The sequence below is a fragment of the Eurosta solidaginis genome, chromosome 5, assembly GCF_040869045.1.
Source record: "Eurosta solidaginis isolate ZX-2024a chromosome 5, ASM4086904v1, whole genome shotgun sequence".
NCBI lineage: Eukaryota > Metazoa > Arthropoda > Insecta > Diptera > Tephritidae > Eurosta > Eurosta solidaginis.
The window spans coordinates 275758120-275771524 of record NC_090323.1 but is presented as its reverse complement, the minus strand read 5'-3'; the positions used below and the strand labels follow the sequence as shown (position 1 = coordinate 275771524).

At 36.0% G+C, this 13405-nt stretch overlaps 1 protein-coding gene across 2 annotated transcripts in view; it reads left to right on the top strand.

Annotated features, from left to right (window-relative positions):
* Positions 1 to 13405, top strand: part of Obp73a (Odorant-binding protein 73a) — a 372527-nt gene that overhangs the window by 258083 nt on the left and 101039 nt on the right. The gene's annotated exons all lie outside the window — the stretch shown is intronic.

Sequence of the window (13405 nt, the reverse complement as noted above, 5' to 3'; positions counted from 1 at the left end):
ACTCTTAACGGCAAACCACATTTTCTGTTTAACGATGTACACAAATAATTTAGAAACCGTAGATAATTTAGAGATGGGTCTGTAATTGGAAATATCATTCTTGTTACCGCTTTAAAAATAAGGGTAATAGAAGTAATCTTCCAAGCATTGATAAATTCTCCACTATCAAGCGATTTATTGAGTAAAATTAAAAGAGGGTAAGCAAAAGCTGCACAATTTTTAAATAGGCAGGCCTATGTTGTGTAACTAATATTCCTAATGCCATCTATTACGTCATCAATTATTAGGTTGAGAGCACCGAAATTAATAGGGGAGTCAACGACTAGGCCCTGGTTTTCAGTTTATTCAATGTCAGAACCAAAGTTGGAACTGAAAAAGTCCGCAAAAAGATTTGCAGCCTCATAGGAGGTCGAAGCAATGGTTTCTTTATAGAATACCTCAGACGGAATAATAGAACACGAAATTTCGTTTTAATAGTAAAAAGGTGGCAGAATAGCTTAACGAAATCTAAAAAATTCGAAAAGAACAAAAGGAATGATAAAAATAAATAAATTCCGTATACTAATTGCTTTTAAAAGTCATTATTGTGCAAGTTTTACTATTTTAAAAAAAGTTAAATGCGGTATTAAGTATTAATTAATTTTTTTCCTCTGTTGATATCGCAGTTATTCTTGTACCTCTTAATTGGCCATCAAGTTGAGAAATAATATCATGAGCCAAGTCTGGAGTTAGTCGGTACAGGTTTCGAAACTCCGTTGCATTCAAGTGGAATGGGTTATCTACTTCTCTAAGAAGGTTCCTGTCCACTGGGGATGGACTTAGTAATTCTTCATTTTGTGATAAAACGTACGGCAAGTACTCAAATGCCATTTGATTTATAAAGCAGCTTTTCGTTTTTGAAAGTATTTACAATCAATTTACTTGCCGTTTATTTAACAACACAGCTGATCGTCGATAAACAAATATCGATACAAAATAGTTACTGAATAACGAAATCGTTTTAGTTATCGATTAGCAAATAAAGCGATGGCAAATGTGGTTAAAAAAGTTAGTGAATTCCACTACTGATGTAAATTTTTTGTATACGTGTATGGTTTTCCATAGTAATAAAAGGAAACATTTATGCGAGTGTATTACTTACTTACTTAATTGGCGCTTAACCGTCTAAACGGTTATGGCCGTCCAACAAAGCGCGCCAGTCGCTCTTTTGCTCCGCCAACCGGCGCCAATTGGTCACACCAAGGGAGTTTAAATCGTTTTCCACCTGGTCCTTCCAACGGAGTGGGGGCCGCCCTCTACCTCTGCTTCCATAGGCGGGTTCCGATAGAAACACTTTCTTGGCCGGACCATCATCTTTCATTCGCATAACATGGCCTAACCAGCGGAGCCGCTGCGTTTTAATTCGCTGGACTATGTTGATGTCTGCGTATAGCTCGTACAGCTCATCATTAAATCTTCTTCGGTACTTGCCATCGCCAACGCGTAGAGGTCCATAAATCTGTATGTGATGTCGAGTGTATTAGTGATGTCGAAAATTCTGTTAATGTGTTGGAGTTTCCGTCAGCTCTGTCTAGCAGGGTAGTGCTGAAACGTATTTTGCATACGTTTGACGAATAAAGAGTTAATGGTAACATAACCATAACCAGATAAAACAGCTGATCGAACCAACCTTACGGAAATCAATGTATTCGGTTAATGGTGACATACCATAACGCTAAAGCCATAACTATACCATAGCCAACTAATTGGTTTTTGGTTTTTTGCCATATCCATAACCTAAAAATATTTGAGTTGGAGAATTTATTAACTTTTTGTGGATTTTATTTATTGTTTTGGATACGTTTTTACTAAGAGACTTATTTTTTTTGTATATGTTTGTAATTTTTTGCGTTTTCTTCACTTTTATGAAATTTTCACGATTTTTAGGTTAAGGCACCAATAACTGATGCCAATTTGATATGGAGAAGTAAAAATATGGTTATGACTATGGCGGTGTGACTATGTCAACTTTAACTCGGGCTTAATAGTACAATGAAAAATTCTATAGTACGAGCATTCTATGGAAAATTGGTAGTTTTTGATGATTTTCGAACTGCTCTCTTTATTAATTTTCATTGCTAATGTATTTTAAATATATCGCACCACAACGTTTAGTTTAAAAGTTGTAGTTTAAAAGTTTAAAAAAAATTGGTATAGAAAAATTAAATTGAAAAATCAAATAATTCTCAAAAATTCCTTAGCGACCATTTTTTATTCCTTCATATTAATTAGCTGAAAAATCACAGAATGTTCATTACTGTGCATAGACTAAGCCAGTATCGGGAATATGTATGTTAATATAAATAAACCGGAGTAAATTCCCAGAAGAGAATTTAGACCTAGCTTCCTTTACGTCGTGTTCCTTTTAATTTTCCCTTCAAATTGGTGGGACTGGTCATACATATTTTACCCCAACTCCGAACGACATTTGTAAGACAGATGAATTTTCACTGAAAAATTTCCCATTGCAGAAATATACTCGAAATCACTGCCGAGGAACGACCCCGGTTAGAAAAAGTTTTCTGATTGAGAAGACTTGTTTCTAAATTTTTGAAGTTGCTTTGCCCGGGGCTTGAATCCAGTATTTTTGGAGGAGGTGGGGCACGCTATGAGATATAGTATAGGGGAAATCGAAATTTGAAAAATGAACTTCACACGTGCCCCGTAAAAATAATTTATTTTAAACCCCCGTTTTTTTTGATAAACGTATTTAAATTGTTTGTTATTTTAACAAACCTGGATACAACTATTACCAAATGTATAGTTTCGCTGAAGTTTCATCTGATTAAGGGTGTCCCTCTAGAATCTGAGCACTCCCTGAACATTGGTTTACCAGATCGCCCTTTTCGTTTTGACAGAAATTTTACCCGGGTTTGAAACCTTCCATCTTTCGCCGAATTTCGTCTAATATTTTGGGTTTTCCCTATACTCTACGCCGTATAGCCATGAATCTCTAAATGTTGAAACTTTAAGCTGGAAAATATTTCGGGAAATAGCGATGTCGATCGTCCTCAATCCATTTATGATTATCTGAAATTGCTGTACAAATATATTTTTATGAACAATATAAATTTTTTTATCGCCAAATATATGGAAAGGAGCGGTAGAGACTGCAGATCTCGAGCCTGTATGTATATGTGTTCTATATGCAGTGGCGTAACTATACTATCTGGGGCCCTTGGCGAATTCTTTTGACGGGACTCTATCACTAAACATCTTCACGTTGAACTGAGTTTAATTTTAATAAACTTCGAGATTTTCAGCGTATTCAATTAAACGTTGTATATGTCCCGCTAATGGCCATAGGCCTTGACTCTTAGGCATGAGAGAATGGACCAATGCGGAGTGCTGAATGCATTAACAATGAAATAAGCATAACAATTTAATTTCAATAAGATATGTATTAAGGAAAATGTTTTTTTTTTTTTGAGATTTCTGTTCCGCAAAAGTCTCTATAACATCATACAATTTAAAAGATCGGGCCTTCTTAAGAAGGTTTTTATCAATTTTAGTTTTCAAAATAATCGTTCAGCACTAGCTGTGGTCACAGTAATTGTAAGAAAAACAGTAATGCAGTGCGTACTTCAGAAAAGCTGTAAGACATAAAATGACTTTTTATTTTTAATAAAAGAGCAATGTCTCTAATACACGACGATTTTTCTATTTCTTTGTCTTTCTCTGTCTCTTTTTATATATCTCAACAAATTCTAGAGCTTTTTTTTAGTAGATTAGTGTCATTATAAACCTTGAAAGTGGAAGGCTGCAAAACACTGGAATTTGAAACAATTTCATTCATTGGAATGAAACGCGATTTCAGTTTGTTTATAATAATGTCCAATACTCGATAAAGTATGTTCACTTTGAACATACCTTCCGGATATTGGAGACGCTCATCTTCGCAAAGCTCATCAAAATAGCGTTTTACCATCCTCAGGCGAGTTTTAGAAAGTTCAGGAATAATGGACCATTTTTCTGCTACACTATTCGCTCCATTTTTAAATTATCAAATTCATGTCGACACCTTTTTTCTAGACAAATTTTCAAACGTTTAAACACAGCTTTAGAGGCTGCATCGGTAGTAAGTAGTATCTTGCAATGGAAAACTAATAACATAACAAAATTGTAGCTTTCGATCTGATTTTTAAGTAAAACAGCTTTATTTCTTTCATCTGATTTGCAGTTTAACAGAATGTTTTCGTAAGCGCATTTTGGACTTCAACAAACCGAACAGTTAAAGCAAAAACGACACCATAACGTCCTGCCCATCTAGTAGAATTTAATGTTTTTAATGTTATTGAAGTTGAAGACTCTCTTTATTAGATATAAAACTTGATAAAATATTCCCTCTTTTGATACTATGCCCAAAAAATTATAAATTTGTTGGATTGTTTCAAAAAAATTTTGCATATCAATAACCTCTCTCACGTGTAACGTGTATATCTCTAAAAATAAATCAACATTTTTATACTCAGCTGAGCAGAGCTCACAGAGTGTATTAACTTTGTTCGCATAACGGTAATCCGTAACGGCATAAACTAATCGTGATAGATATATCAAAACGATCTGGACGAAAAAAGAAATTCATTTAGACATGTCCGTCCGTCCGTCCGTAAACACGATAACTTGAGTAAATTTTTGAGGTATCTTAATGAAATTTGGTATGTAGCTTCCTGTGCGCTCACCTCAGATTGCTATTTAAAATGAACGAAATCGGACTACAACCACGCCCACTTTTTCGATATCGAAAATTTCGAAAAACCGAAAACGTGCGATAGCTAATTACCAAAGATGGATAAAGCGATGAAACTTGGTAGGTGCGTTAATCCTATGACGCAAAATAGAAAATTAGTAAAATTTTGGACAATGGTCGTGGCACCGCCCACTTTTAAAAGAAGGTAATTTAAACGTTTTGCAAGCTATAATTTGGCAGTCGTTGAAGATATCGTGATGAAATTTGGCAGGAACGTTACTCCTATTACTATATATTAGCAAAATCGGATGACGAACACGCCCACTTTAAAAAAAAATTTTTTCTAAAGTCAAATTTTAACAAAAAATTTAATATCTTTACATTATATAAGTAAATTATGTCAACATTCAACCCCAGTAATGATATGGTGCAACAAAATACAAAAATAAAAGAAAATTTCAAAATGGGCGTGGCTCCTCTTCTTCATTTAATTCGCCTAGAATTCTTTTAATGCCATAAATCGAACAAAAATTTACCAATCCTTGTAAAATTTGGTAGGAGCATAGATTCTATGACGATAACCGTTGAAGCCACGCCCAGTTTTTATACACAGTGGACCGCCTGTCCTTCCGCTCGGCCGTTAACACGATAACTTGAGCAAAAATCTATATATCTTTACTAAACTTAGTTCACGTACTTATCTGAACTCACTTTATCTGGGTATAAAAATGGCCGAAATCCGATTATGACACGCCCACTTTTTCGATATCGAAAATTACGAAAAATGAAAAAAAATGCCATAATTCTATACCAAATATGAAAAAAGAGATGAAACATGGTAATTGGATTGGTTTATTGACGGCAAATATAACTTTAGAAAAAACTTTGTAAAATGGGTGTGACACCTACCATATTAAGTTGACGAAAATGAAAACGTTCTGCAGGGCGAAATCAAAAGCTCTTGGAATCTTGGCAGGAATACTGTTCGTGGTATTACATATACAAATAAATTAGCGGTACGCGACAGGTGATGTTCTGGGTCACCCTGGTCCACATTTTGGTCGATATCTCGAAAACGCCTTTGCATATACAACTAAGGGCCACTCCTTTTTAAAACCCCTATTAGTACCTTTATTTTGATACACATATCGTACAAACACATTCTAGAGTCACACCTGGTCCACCCTTATGGCGATATCTCGAAAAGGAGTCCACCTATAGAACTAAGGCCCACTACGTTTTAAATAATCATTAACACCTTCCATTTGATACCCATATCGTACAAACGCATTCTAGAGTCACCCCTGGTCCACCTTTATGGCGATATCCCACTACGTTTTAAATAATCATTAACACCTTCCATTTGATACCCATATCGTACAAACGCATTCTAGAGTCACCCCTGGTCCACCTTTATGGCGATATCCCCAAATGACGTCCACCTATAGAACTATGACCCACGCCCTTTTAAAATACTCTTTAATACCTTCCATTTGAAACCCATGTCATACAAACACATTCCAGGGTTACCCTAGGTTCATTTTGCTAAATGGTGATTTTCCCTTATTTTGTCTCCAAAGCTCTCAGCTGAGTATGTAATGTTGGTTTACACCCGAATTAACCTTCCTTACTTGATTTGTTTAGATTGGTTGAAATGCTCAACGATTAACTTGAAATCGTGTTATGGTCATCAGTTGTCTCACTTCAGATTTTAAGCAAAACTTATAAAAATTTACTTTTCAAATAAAATAAAGCACTCAGGTACAATGTGAAAAAAATATATATTTGAGCTCGCGGCCTCTTGGCCCGGGGCCCTCTTGGGTAGGGGCCCGTGGCATTTTGCCAGCCCTGCCACCCCATTATTACGCCACTGTCTATATGTGTATTTTTCATTTTTTATATTGAAAGTGGGCGTGGTAATCAACCGATTTAGGGATTCTTGGCTACAGCAATTCTATTTTAAAAAGAGTAGATGGATATAAATAATACCACAACATCTTCAATCGTTTTTGAAGTCGATGCAAAGATTTTCAAAAGATTCGAGGGGCCTTAGTAGGCATCACCACGCGCTTTTCTTTTTTTTTTCAAGATAGTCAAATACAGTTTTTAAGGCAACCTTACGAAGTAGATAATCATATAAAATTTTAGCAGTGAAGCCTTATAAATGACGGAAATATCTCGTAAAGTATTGAATTATCACGGAATTATCTTTCATTTTGAAATAATATTTATTCTTTACAAGAGTATTAGTCGCGGTCCGAAGAAGTAGTGCGTTGAATTTCATTACAGTACATTTCTTTAAATGACAGTTATTGCAAAAAAAAAAAACCTGTGATGTCATCATCGTACAAATAGGATTACGAATAGACCGATGAATGAATGAGCAATGCTAACATAAACTTTTTTTCGGTTGAGATTACCGTTTACCACCATTTAACACGCTAGTGGCTACTGAAAAATCGATTTTTTCGAGAAGTTAAACCCCCAAAATGCCTCTCTAGATCCGCACATGTATGTACCCATGCATGTTCATAATCAAAAATCTAAAGAAGACAACTTTAAGCTCCCAATAGATGGCACAACATTTTGAAACTTCTCGCATAAAGCACATATCTGAGAAAGCTGTTATATGTGCTTTGAGTTAACCTTGCTGCAAGTTTGAGAAATGAGTATGGCGGATATCTTTTTTAAATACCCAGTAGCAAACTAAAGTAAATGTAAAAAATCTGACACTAGTTTAGTTTCTTGTATTATTAAGTATTTTGTCTCCCTGTCGTTTCATCCGGTTTCAGGACGTATGTAAATATGTAAACTGAACTCCAAAAAACTTAACTTCGTCAGATTTTATTTGACAATCCGCTATTTTTATACCCAGCAGAGCTCACATAGTATATTAGTTTTGTTCGCGTAACGTTAATCTGTAACGGCATAAACTAATCGAGATAGATATAAACTTCTATATATCAAAATGATCTGGGCGAAAAAAGAAATACATTTAGTCATGTCCTTCCGTCCGTAAACACGATAACTTGAGTAAATTTTGAGGTATCTTAATGAAATTTGGTATGTAGGTTCCTGGGCACTCATCTCAGATCGGTATTTAAAATGAACGAAATCGCCCACTTTTTCGATATCGAAAATTTCGAAAAACCGAAAAAGTGCGATAATTCATTACCAAAGACGGATAAAGTGATGAAACTTGGTAGGTGGGTTGACCTTATGACGCAGAATAGAAAATTAGTAAAATTTTGGACAATGGCCGTGGCACCGCCCACTTTTAAAATAATGTAATTCAAAAGTTTTGCAAGCTGTAATTTGGTAGTCGTTGAGATATCATGATGAAATTTGGCAGGAACGTTACTTTTATTACTGTATGTGTGCTAAATAAAAATTAGCAGCATCGGATGACGAACATGCCCACTTTTTAAAAAAAAATGTTTAAAGTCTAATTTTAACAAAAAATTTAATATCTTTACAGTATATAAGTAAATTATGTCATTATTCAACTCCAGTAATGATATGGTGCAATAAAATACAAAAATAAAAGAAAATTTCAAAATGGGCGTGGCTCCGCCCCTTTTCATTTAATTTGTCTAGAATAATTTTAATGTCATAAGTCGAACAAAAATTTACCAATCTTTGTGAAATTTGGTAAGGGCATAGCTTCTATGACGGTAACTATTTTCGGTGAAAATGGGCGAAATCGGTTGAAGCCACGCCCATTTTTTATACACAGTCGACCGCCTGTCCTTCCGCTCGGCCGTTAACACGATAACTTGAGCAAAAATCATACATATATCTTTACTAAAATTAGCTCACGTACTTATCTGAACTCACTTTATCTTGGTATTAAAAATGGGCGAAATCCGACTATGAACACGTCCACTTCTTCGATATCGAAAATTCCAAAAAATGAAAAAAATGCCATAATTCTATACCAAATACGAAAAAATGGATGAAACATGATTTGATGATTGGATTGGTTTTTTGACGTAAAATATAACTTTGGAAAAAACTTTGTAAAATGGGTGTGATACCTACCATATTAAGTAGAAGAAAATGAAAATGTTCTGCAGGGCGAAATCAAAAGCCCTTGGAATCATGGCAGGAATACTGCTCGTGGTATTACATCTATATATATAAAAGAGATATAGCCCAAAACGTGGACCCGGGCACCCGTAGAATGTGTTTATACAATATGGATATCAAATGAAAGCTGTTGATGAGTGCTTTAGTACAGGGAAATTTTCGTACATATTTGTTACTAGGGTCCCGATATAAAGGCCAAAATATGGATCAGGGTAACACTAGGATGTGTTTTTACATTATGGGTATCAAATTGAAGCTGCTGATGAGTGCTTTAGTACAGGGTAGTTTTCATACCTAATGGTGACTAGGGTCTCGAGATATAGGCCAAAACGTGAATCATGATAACACTAGGATGTGTTTTTACATTATGGGTACCAAATTGAAGCTGTTGACGAATGCCTTAGTGAAGGGTAGTTTTATACCTATTGGTGACTAGGTTCTCGAGATATAGGCCAAAACGTGGATCAGGGTAAAATTAGGATGTGTTTTTACATTATGGATATCAAATTGAAGCTGTTGATGTGTGCTTTAGTGCAGAGTAATTTTTATATCGCTGGGTGACTAGGGTCTCGAGATATAGGCCAAAACGTGGACCCGGATACCCCTAGAAGGTATGAGTAATATGGATAGCAAATGAAAGCTGTTGACGTGTGCTTTGGTACAGAGTAATTTTTATATCGCTGGGTGACTAGGGTCTTGAGATATATGCCAAAACGTGGACCCGGATACCCCTACAATGTGAGTGTAATATGGATATCAAATGAAAGCTGTTGCTGAGAGCTTTAAAGTAGTTTCCATTGTCATATTCGATTTAGTCGCATCAACCTGGCAAAACTGATAAATAATAATAATAATGAATTAATAATACCCACATACCTCTATACATATGTACGTCCTATTCGATTTGCCTGAACTTTGGTGTATTAATTTGCTTGTATTAGTATTTGCGATCATTTTTTCCGGGAACTAGACCAGAGACGGACTGGGACTGGGATAAGGACTAGGACTGGGGCTGAGACTCGGAGTGGGACTGGGACTGAGAATAGGACTGGAAAAAAATACATACCACCCTCTGGGACTGGCAATAAGGGATGAAGAAGAATGAGAAGAACTTGAGAGAAGAGAAAATTAGGAAGGAAAAGGAGACTGAGAAAGAGATAGGGTGAGACGAAATAGAGATAGATGAGTCGAAAAAGACGGAGGGAGGAGTGAATAAAAGGATCAAGAAAAATATAAGAGGGGGAGGCAGAGTTAGACGAAAACGCTTATTAAGATGTACACAGATAGACCAAATTTAAGGCAGAACAACGTCTGCCGGGTCTGCTAGTATATAAGTAAATTAGCGGTACCCGACAGATGATGTTCTGGCTCACCCTGGTCACTTAGCCTTCCTTATTTGTTTTCTTTGTTTTTTTGCTGCCAAAGGAACGTTTTGTTGTTATCTTGAAAAGTTTTAAGACCATCAGCCATTTTTTTTAATTAAAATTTTTTTTGTGATTTCATTGCGACTGCACCTATATCGGCCTCCGATTCGTAAACGCCCCTTTCAAAATATTTTTCGAAAATTCCTCATTTCAGGATTTTCTCAAAAGTTTCCTATATTAAAATTAGTTTGAAGAATGCCTTATCTCAGAATGTGTTTCATAAACTCTTTTTGAGTTGGGACTTTTTGAAACAAATATCTGAAGTTCTGAAGTTAGGCCCCCTTCAAACAAATTCTGATCAAGGTAATATAACTTTTCTCAAGTATTTAGTAAAAAGTGAATATTTCCCCATAATCTGTTGGCATTTACAAAATTAGTGTCACTACTAACGGTAGTTTTCTACTACAATTTTCGCTGAACGGGATTGAATTATTCCCCGTTTCACGGACTCCGTAAAAGCAACCAGTACTGATTTTTAAATTTGGGAGTGTCAAAGCTTTTCTCTTATTAGAGAACAAACCTCTATGTAGTAGAGGTTTACGCCGATCACTTTATCGGCGGCGGCGTCGTAGGCTCTATTATATACCGGCGGCGGCGGTGTGGGCGGCGCGCCAGCGTACGCCGGTGTTCTTACTTTAAAAAGCTTGATTTTTCTATTTAAAAAAATAATATTTAGGAATGATTTTGTTTGTATGTATTTAAGAAAATCAACGTCTTGGCTATTTCGGAAAGATCCGGGGTTTTGCCTCAAAATCTCGCAGGTCGTTCAAAAATTTTCAGGGATAGCTCCTTGCGGATGGATTGTCCCTCGTTCACTTACTCCAGAGGGGCTTCGAACCTAACCCCGGACTTTGGAATTGGTACTGCTACGTCTGATGAAAAGAAAAAAAGATACATAAAATGGTCACACTTTTGTCTGTATATCTCGTGCAAAGCGTAGTTTCACCGGGCATTAACTCCTAATAATCGTCGCGCACACACAATTTCTTTAAATCATTTGTGGCTTCCTGGCGTTCACGCACAAATGCGACTTACGGTTGCTATTAATGGTCCATTAATACTCATGACTCTCGTGGCACAGGGCGCATCCAGTTTTTTTGAGCTACAATCTCCGATGATTAAGAGCTACAATTCCCGATGTGCGAACAGTAGCAACCCCTACTACCAGTCGATACCACACCTCCTGACCCTCACACCATATGCCAGCACAGAAGCTATAGGACTGCGACTTCGAACTCATACTTTCATCGACGTTACTGTCCTAGAAGCTCTAGGTGTAGCTCCGAAGACTTTCTAAGGGATGTTTGTGTACCGCTATGCTGCCGAGTTACACCAGAAAAACACCTTGAAACGTTAGAGAGTGACTATTCGGCCAAGGATGCCGCCCTCGAAATCATAAGCAGTCTAAGTGGATGTCATTCGCATGGGTGAAAATCGTATAATCCTCGGCGCAACTGCATGATTAAAATTTTACAAGGACCCTGGATAAAATTTTTTAAATGTAGACCAAAGTTTGCAGACCTTTGTGTTCACAACATTGATTTCAATAGTCCTCCTTAAACCAAAACGATATTTTAAAATGAAAGTCGACCGATTTTAAGTTGAAATGTGTTAACTGCTCTTTTCCGGCCTTATGATATAAGAGCTCATTATGGAGGCCGCGTAGCTTCAGTTTTCAGACTAGTTCGACTGTCCATTACGTTAGGGTAGTAGCACGCACGGTCATTAGTTCGACTGTCTTGGGAAAGCTTTTGCTTCACCACTTTCAGTGTTCTTGCGAAGGACAAAGCCTGACCTGGTAAATATATGTGCCTACGTATTCACATTTGTAAAAGGAACCGTAGCGTGTAGGTGATATTTAAACTTGGTTGATAAGATATAATCAATGTGACTCACTCCAAGGGACTAGTTTTGGATAGGGCCGCCAACTTTAGGAAATGTCAAACCGAAACACTTGGGTGGTGAGGGACGAAGTGTGAAAATCAAAATTAACATTTCAGGCGCTGTTGTATAGTTTCGCAAATAAACAACAGATGTTTGAATGTAAGAGTAAATGATTTTTAAAAACCCTTCTCATACGTACACATATCCTGGACTTAAGTATGAGGTAAGAATTATTTCAAAGGAGTGTTTATGCCCCTAGAAGCTACTAAAGGACTTTGCATTTCTGATTTCGCTTATTCTTTCTGCCAATCGCAATATAAATTTTTTTTAAAAATCGTCACCTTTTTTTGGGTAATTTGCTTTTTTTACAACGTGAGGACAATTTAAAAACATGTTCGCCTTGGGTCATTTTATTTGAATTAATTATTCATTATTAATTTTTTGAAAAAATATGCAAAGTGAGCATATTAATTTATTATATAACTTTTGTTTAGTGTTTTGTTTTAATAATTTGGTGAATTGGGTAATGCAAAGTCCGTGTTAAGCTGACATTGAAAGTGCTTGTTATACCTTTCATGAACATGAAATGGTATATTAACTTTGGTCCGATGTTTGTAACGTTGAGAAATATAGAAGATAGACTCACCATTAAGTATACCGAATTGATCAGGGCGACGAACTGAGTTGATATAGCCATATCCATCTGTCCGTCCGTCTATCCGTCCGTCTGTCTGTTTGAACGCAAACTAGTCCCTCAAATTTTGAGATATCTCAATGAAATTTGGCACAAGGATGTATTTTTGTGTTATATTAGACATTTGTGGGATCCGGTAGGATCGGACCACTATAACATATATCTCCCATACAACCGATCGTTCAGATAAGACGATTTTGGTCATTCCTGCCGCAATTTAGAAAGTATAAACGTGAAACTCGGTGATATATATTCTAATATATCATAGAAAATATCCTGACAAAATCACTTTGATCGGAGCTATATATAGTATATATCCCATACAACCGATCGTTCAGATAGAAAGATTTTTGGCCATGTCTCCCTTAGTTTCCAATATAAAAACGTTAAACTTGATGATATATATTATAATATATCATAAAAGATTTCCTGTAAAAATCATTTGGATCGGAGCTATATATAATATATATCCCATACAACGGATCGTTCAGATAAGGGGGTTTTTTGCCATTTTTTTATATTTATCTTAAAATCGTTTAGGTATGTACATCAGTTCACTATATATTTCTTATATTATACAGCGCA